Genomic DNA, 6,571 nt, shown 5'->3' with positions numbered 1-6,571 from the left:
GCATAATGTAAATAATGTATATTTTGTATAAAGTTGCAAAATTATAAATAAATCCATAATACCTCATAAGTAATATTTAGTTTTGCCTCCAAGGCAATTGCTGTATGATTTTTTACATTAGTTTTAATTGTCTGTTATTTTAAGTTACTTTGTAAGTGTGCATTAGATTTATGCTTCTGCTCAATCAGGAAATACCTTTAAATGCATTTAGAATCATCCACAGAAACTGTTATATCAAGATTCTGTGGTGGGAGGAAAGTGTCTTCATGCTGAATATGCTGAGTTGTCTCCCTCTCAGCAGTAGCAAGTTGTGTATAATCTATAGTATGTCAATGACATGGAGTGTAATGACGTCTCTCTTTTTATCTGTGTGGCAATGGTTCCAAATTCTTTCAATGGTTCTGCTATACTTTTTCTGTAGAATGTGCCTTGATAGTCCTATAAAAATAAACATGTATTAGGAGGATTTCTATTTTTGACAAATAGTGATGTCATAGGCTTTTTTTAAATGGTGCCTCCCCCTTCATGGTTGCATCTGTTGGATCTAATGGCAGTTGTCTGCACAAGTAATCTGTTAATTGAACCATGACACAATAATGCTCGTATTTTATGAAGATTATTATCAATACACTGTGAAGTAAAAACATTTAAAATAGAGATGTGCGGGTTCGGTTCCCAGAGAACCGACAACAACTGAATTTAAGGGTTCTGAGTCGAACCGAGTCCTAGTTCAGAATTACTTTGGGGTACCAAGTTGAACCGAGTCCCGGTTTGGATCTACCAGCAGTTTGGAAGTCGGATTTAAAAACCAGACTAGGGTTTTGGATTGCATACATACAGGTAAAAATTATATCATTTAGGATGCTTTTTTATTTTAAAATAGAGATTCAAAACATATAAGGGTGGTTCCGCAAAACCAAAACACATAGATGAATCCAGATCCAAAATCAAAACACGGGGGTCGGCGCACATCTCAAATTTAAACTTATTTCTGTACTTATGTTTATCAGTCTGTTTGCATTGATTTGTCATTATTTATTTTGTTAAAAAACCAGCAAAAACAAAATACAGTGGGTGATTCAGTAGCTTTGCAATTCTGTCCTTGCAAATATGAAAATGCAAGAGGTGTCTGCTGCATTTGCGATACCAGCATTGCGACCAAGGTCACAGGCTGGGATAACCATTGCGACAATCGGTCATGGTGATGGACAGCACAAGCCAGCTGAGTAAGCCTCAGCTTACTCAGACTGGCTGGCTTGCGAGGTCAGAAAACTGCATCTCTGGACGCAGATCCTGGCCTTGCCACTCCTGTGAAATGGAGATGACACACCCCCATTTCTGGGAAAACAGGCCATCCACGACCCTGCATCAATTTTTACATGTTGAAATTTTGTTGAATATTGAAATTTTTAATGTCAAAATCATGAACAAAGTTATCTACATTATGAATGTCATCATTCACAATTATTTGACATTACACTGTCGACATTATGAATGTCAAAATTGTGAAAGTGGACATTATGACAGAAATTAAAGTAAAGAACACAGCAAGCAGTAACAATAACAAAGAAATAAGTAATGTGACAACACAATCTTATACATAGTGAGAGCTGATTTAAATCGGCACAGTAAAAAGACATGTTGCAAACACAAACCACCACTTACCACACTTGTTACTTTATAAATTGTCACATGTTATATGCTGGTTGAGTGTTCAACCTCCAAGCTGATTGTTAATTAGGCTGTTTGACACTGAAAACCACATGCGATGTGTGTGGTTTACAAGCCATATCCAAACCCACTATTAATAAATATGTAAATAAATGTCCCTCTAAAGGTCAGAGCTGCATTATTGAATTCCACAGAGATGTAAAAGAGTTATCATGAAATTTACATACAATGTTCGTATGTTACAATGGCTAATTGTCATGTTTGGGCTAAGGAGATCTTGTGCTAGAGGTCCCAGTATTGGGAAACAAACTGGATGTGAGGGGTCTGGATGTATGTCCTCCTCATCCACAAGTACCGGATGTTGGCGAGACCTGACCAAAGGCACAGAGTCTAATTTACTGGGAGGTGTTCACCAGTCACCCCTCCAATCGGGATTTGGGTTTAAGCTGCACCCAGCAGGCAGTTTGTGGCCCTTTGGTCAGGAATCTGGCACAAGTGGGAAACAGAGGAACACAATCACAGGTAAAGCACAGGAGAAAGGCAGTAGGAGTCAGTACTTGAATAATGTACTGAGTACACCCACTGTTGATCCAGATGCAGAGCTTGTACAGGAGAATGGCACTAGGAGATAGTACTTGAATGATGTACAGAGTACATGCACTGTGGATCCAGACGCAGAACTGGCACAGGAGGATGATATTTTAGGAGACTGTATTTGGATGACATACTAAGTACACACACTGCAGCTCCAGACACAGAACTGACACAGGAGGATGATACTTAAGGGGTAGTACTCTGATGACGTACTGAGTACACACACTGTGGATTAACACTAGGAATAAATTACTAGAAGGAGGGAGCATGGAACCTGGAATGCTGTAACAGCAACTATTCACTGGAAGAGCGACATTGTACAGGCAACTTCCTGTTGTCCAGAGCCTGGCTAAATACCCTAAGGTAGCGGTTTATTGGAGGACAGTGTCAGCTGACAACAACCAATGCTACCATTGGGTGAAAGACTCAATAAACATAAATAGAAGTGCTGATTTTTTCAGAATAAATTTATTTAAAAAAAAGACTTTCATAAAAAAGTATATCTATTAAATGAACATTTCCGTCTGGCACTCTAAAAATTACAATAATTGTAATCCCCTGGGTAGTATATAATTAATGAACAGCTTTAAAATTTCTACTGAATCTCAGTTATCAGAAAAATTTATAATATTAATATTATGTTGGCTATCTATTACATGCACAATGTAGTATGTCTTCACATTAGTAATGATAGTCAGACTATTTATTTATACATATAAGATCAGCTTGTTTTAATACATCTAAATAGCAGTCTGTTCCTTATTAACAAGTTTGTTTGTTACATGTGTAACTGATGAGTTGTTTTTTGCTTTAGTTATTATGTATCCATATATTGTCCAAAAGAGTCTCTTATGAACGTAAATAGCCCAGCAATGAGATTCGATTATGTTGTAATAAATAGTAGCAATAGTTCAATCATAGTCATTTCAATATTATAGTATTGTAGCAAATTTGCTTGTCTCACCAATATCTCAGCTGACTCACTGTCTTTTAATCCTTCATTCCCCAGTCCATTGGGTAGATAGACACTTTCAAATCCAGTGACCCCATCCTCCGTGTGTCTGTATCAAAGCACAGTTTCTTCCTCCCAGTTGCTGGCAGCATTCCTTATTTTGCAACTATGTCCAGAGGGTGTAAGCACAGATCTCCACTTTAGTAGGACATCTCTCTGGTTATCATGGGTTGTGGTATATGGCTAGCAATTCATTGATGCATTTCCATGCCTCTTTCCTTCTCTTCTCAGGAAGTCGCCGAAGAGGAAAGAGGTGGGGAAGGGTAACTGAAGAAATTACATCTCCAGGGATAATATTGCCATCTACGCCAGAAAGATTCAGTTTGCTTGGAAGAGGTAGTACTGGAATTCCCAGTTCTTGTATAAAAGATTCAGAAATAATTTTCAGTGGCTCCTGAGTCCACAAAGGCTTTAATACTTTTGGCTTGAGTCTTGAAATGAATGTCCACTGATAATAAGCTAACACATGGGAAGGCTTAGTTAACACCCCCAACTGGACGCTCCCGGAACCAGTTAGGGTATCTCATTTCCCGAGAGAAAAGGACAATTTTAAGAATATGCCCAGGGGCAGCACAGTAGAGACAGAGCTTGTTCTGGTATTGGCAAGTCGGTTCAGCCGAGTTTAAGCATGAGCTGTTAACTTGCACAGGCTCCTCTTTACCTGGCATAGGAAAGGAAGAAAGATTAGCTGGTGAAAATTGGTCCTTGAAGCAATCTCCACCGCCCCTACTAGCCAGGCGTTCTCTATGGTGCAGATCAATCTTGATGCATAAAGAAATTACTTCAGAAAGAGACTCAGGAACATCTAGAGAGGCAAGTTCATCCTTCATTTTCTTGGACAACCCATGAAGAAATGCTGACTTAAGTGCCTCGTCATTCCATTGTAATTCAGAAGCAATTGTTTGAAATTTAAATTGAACCACGTATTGTCCCACAGTACAGGTCTCTTGTCGAACTCAAAGGAGGTCTGAGGAGGCCGAAGCAGACCGGCCTGGTTCAGCAAAAATTCTCTTAAAAGAAATAATAAAATGTTTGTAATTAGAGACTAGAGGGTAATCCCGCTCAAATAATGGTGAGACCCATTCTAATGCAGTTCCATAAAGCAAGTAGATTATTATGACACTTTCGACCTTGATATGGGGAAATTCTGGGGCTGACACTCGAACTGTATCTCACACTGGTTCACAAAGCCCCGGCAGCACCTGGTATTTCCATCAAAGTGCTCAATAGAGGGCAACTGCACATGAGACTTATGAGTGACCGCTGCTGGAGGGTTTACAGCAGCAGATAGTATAGTGGCCAGAGTCGATTGGATGGAAAGTAATTGACTGGAGAGTTCCTGGAGATACTGAGCTACCTGGTGTCATGCTGCCTCCTTATTCTCCATGCAAGAGGTTAGATCTTGTAACAACCCAGCACCTAGGGATCCTGTGGCTTCCATAGGTCCTGTACCAACTGTCACATTTGGGTTAAGGAGATCTTGTGCTAGAGCAGTGTTGGCTAACCTTGACACTCCAGCTGTTGTGGAACTATATATCCCAGCATGCCCTGCCACAGTTTTAGCATGCCCTAATAGCAAAACTGTAGCGGTGCATGCTGGGTTATGTAGTTCCATAACAGCTGGAGTGTCAAGGTTAGCCAACACTGTGCTAGAGGATAAGAAGTCAAGGTCCCAGGTTGGGAAAGGAACTGTAGGGGAGGGGCCTGTGTTATGGTAAGTTGCTGTACCTAAAAGGGTAATGTCTCCAGAAGAGTGGAGAGATGGGGTCTGGTTTTTGCGGTAGTTAGATACCGATGGTGTGGCCAATGGTCTTAGTTGCAGTTGGTGAGTCGATGGTGCGGCTACTGTGCTGATGGTGCAGGCTTTGCACCGATGATTTGCTTAGTGGACCGATGGTATAGTCAGTAGACTTAGTTGCGACTGGTGAGCCGATGGTGCAGCTACTGTGCCAATGGTGAGGAATCTGGGCCAATAATATAGTTAGTGGACTAATGGTATGGCCAATGGGCCAATGGTGTGGCCTCGGGGCTGATGGTGCAGTCAGTTGACCAATGGTGCAGCTAATTTAGCTGAAGATGCAGACTCTAGGCCAATGATGCGGTCAGTGTACCGATAGTGCGGTAACTTTGCTGATGATGCAGCCTTTAGGCCGATGTTGTGGTCAGTGGACCAATGGTGTGGCTAACTTAGCCAATGATGCAGCCCTTAGGCCGATGTTGTGGTCAGTGGACCAATGGTGTTGCTAACTTAGCCGATGATGCAGCCCTTAAGCCAATGTTGTGATCAGTGTGCCGATGGTGCAGCTAACTTAGCTGATGATGCAGCCCTTAGGCCGATGTTGTGGTCAGTGGACCGATGGTGCAGCTAACTTGGCTGATGATGCTGTCAAAAGGTCGCTGGAGCAGTCAACAGGCTGATGATGCTGGGGAGCGATGGGACCTGTGGCTAGCTGAGCCGAAGAAAGCACAGATAATGCAGGAGTTTGTGGAATTCCCCAGCAAGCCCGGAACTAGGAGCTGAGGAAAAAGCAGTAGAGGCAGCCGATGTTCCTATGACTTTTGCTGCTAGTGCTGTGATTACATGAGCTGATGCCAGCATGGAGAAACTGAAGCAGCAGTGATACGGGGGTCGTCTGAGAAGCTGATCTGCACATGGAAGCTTCCTCCAGCGTCAAGTGTCAGTGGAATCCAGCTGGTGCAGCAGCTAGGAAAATCCAAGGCAGCACGAGGACAACAGGAGCAGAGGATGACCAGGAGCAGTCGGGCATTAGTAGATGCCATGGAGTCCCTGTAGCAGGTAAGAAATGCTGACCATGCAGCTACCGAAGGAGAGACAAATCCAATATAGTCAGCACAGGTGCAATAGTTCAGTGAGATTAAATAGGCTGAAGCATTAATCAAGCTGCACCAGTGGAGCAACATCACTTCCTGAGGCATGCCATGACTGCGACTTGTAGCAGCCTGGATATATGTCCTCCTCATCCACAAGTACCGGATGTTGGCGAGACCTGACCAAAGGCAAGAGTCTAACCTACTGGGAGGTGTTCACCAATGACCCCTCCAATTGGGATTTGGGTTTAAGATGCACCCAGCAAGCCGGTCATGACCCTTTGCTCAGGTATGCGGCACAATTGGGAAACAGAGGTACACAATCACAGGTAAAGCACAGGAGAAAGGAACTAGGAGTCAGTACTTGAATAACATACTGAGTACACACACTGTTGATCCAGATGCTGAGCTGTTATAGGATAATGGCACTAGGAAATACTACTTGAATGATCTACAGAGTACACA

Source organism: Taudactylus pleione, unplaced genomic scaffold (genome assembly GCF_031769625.1).
Source record: "Taudactylus pleione unplaced genomic scaffold, aTauple2 ptg000015l, whole genome shotgun sequence".
In the NCBI taxonomy this organism is placed as follows: Eukaryota; Metazoa; Chordata; class Amphibia; order Anura; family Myobatrachidae; genus Taudactylus; species Taudactylus pleione.
Note: the sequence above shows the minus strand (reverse complement) of the source record.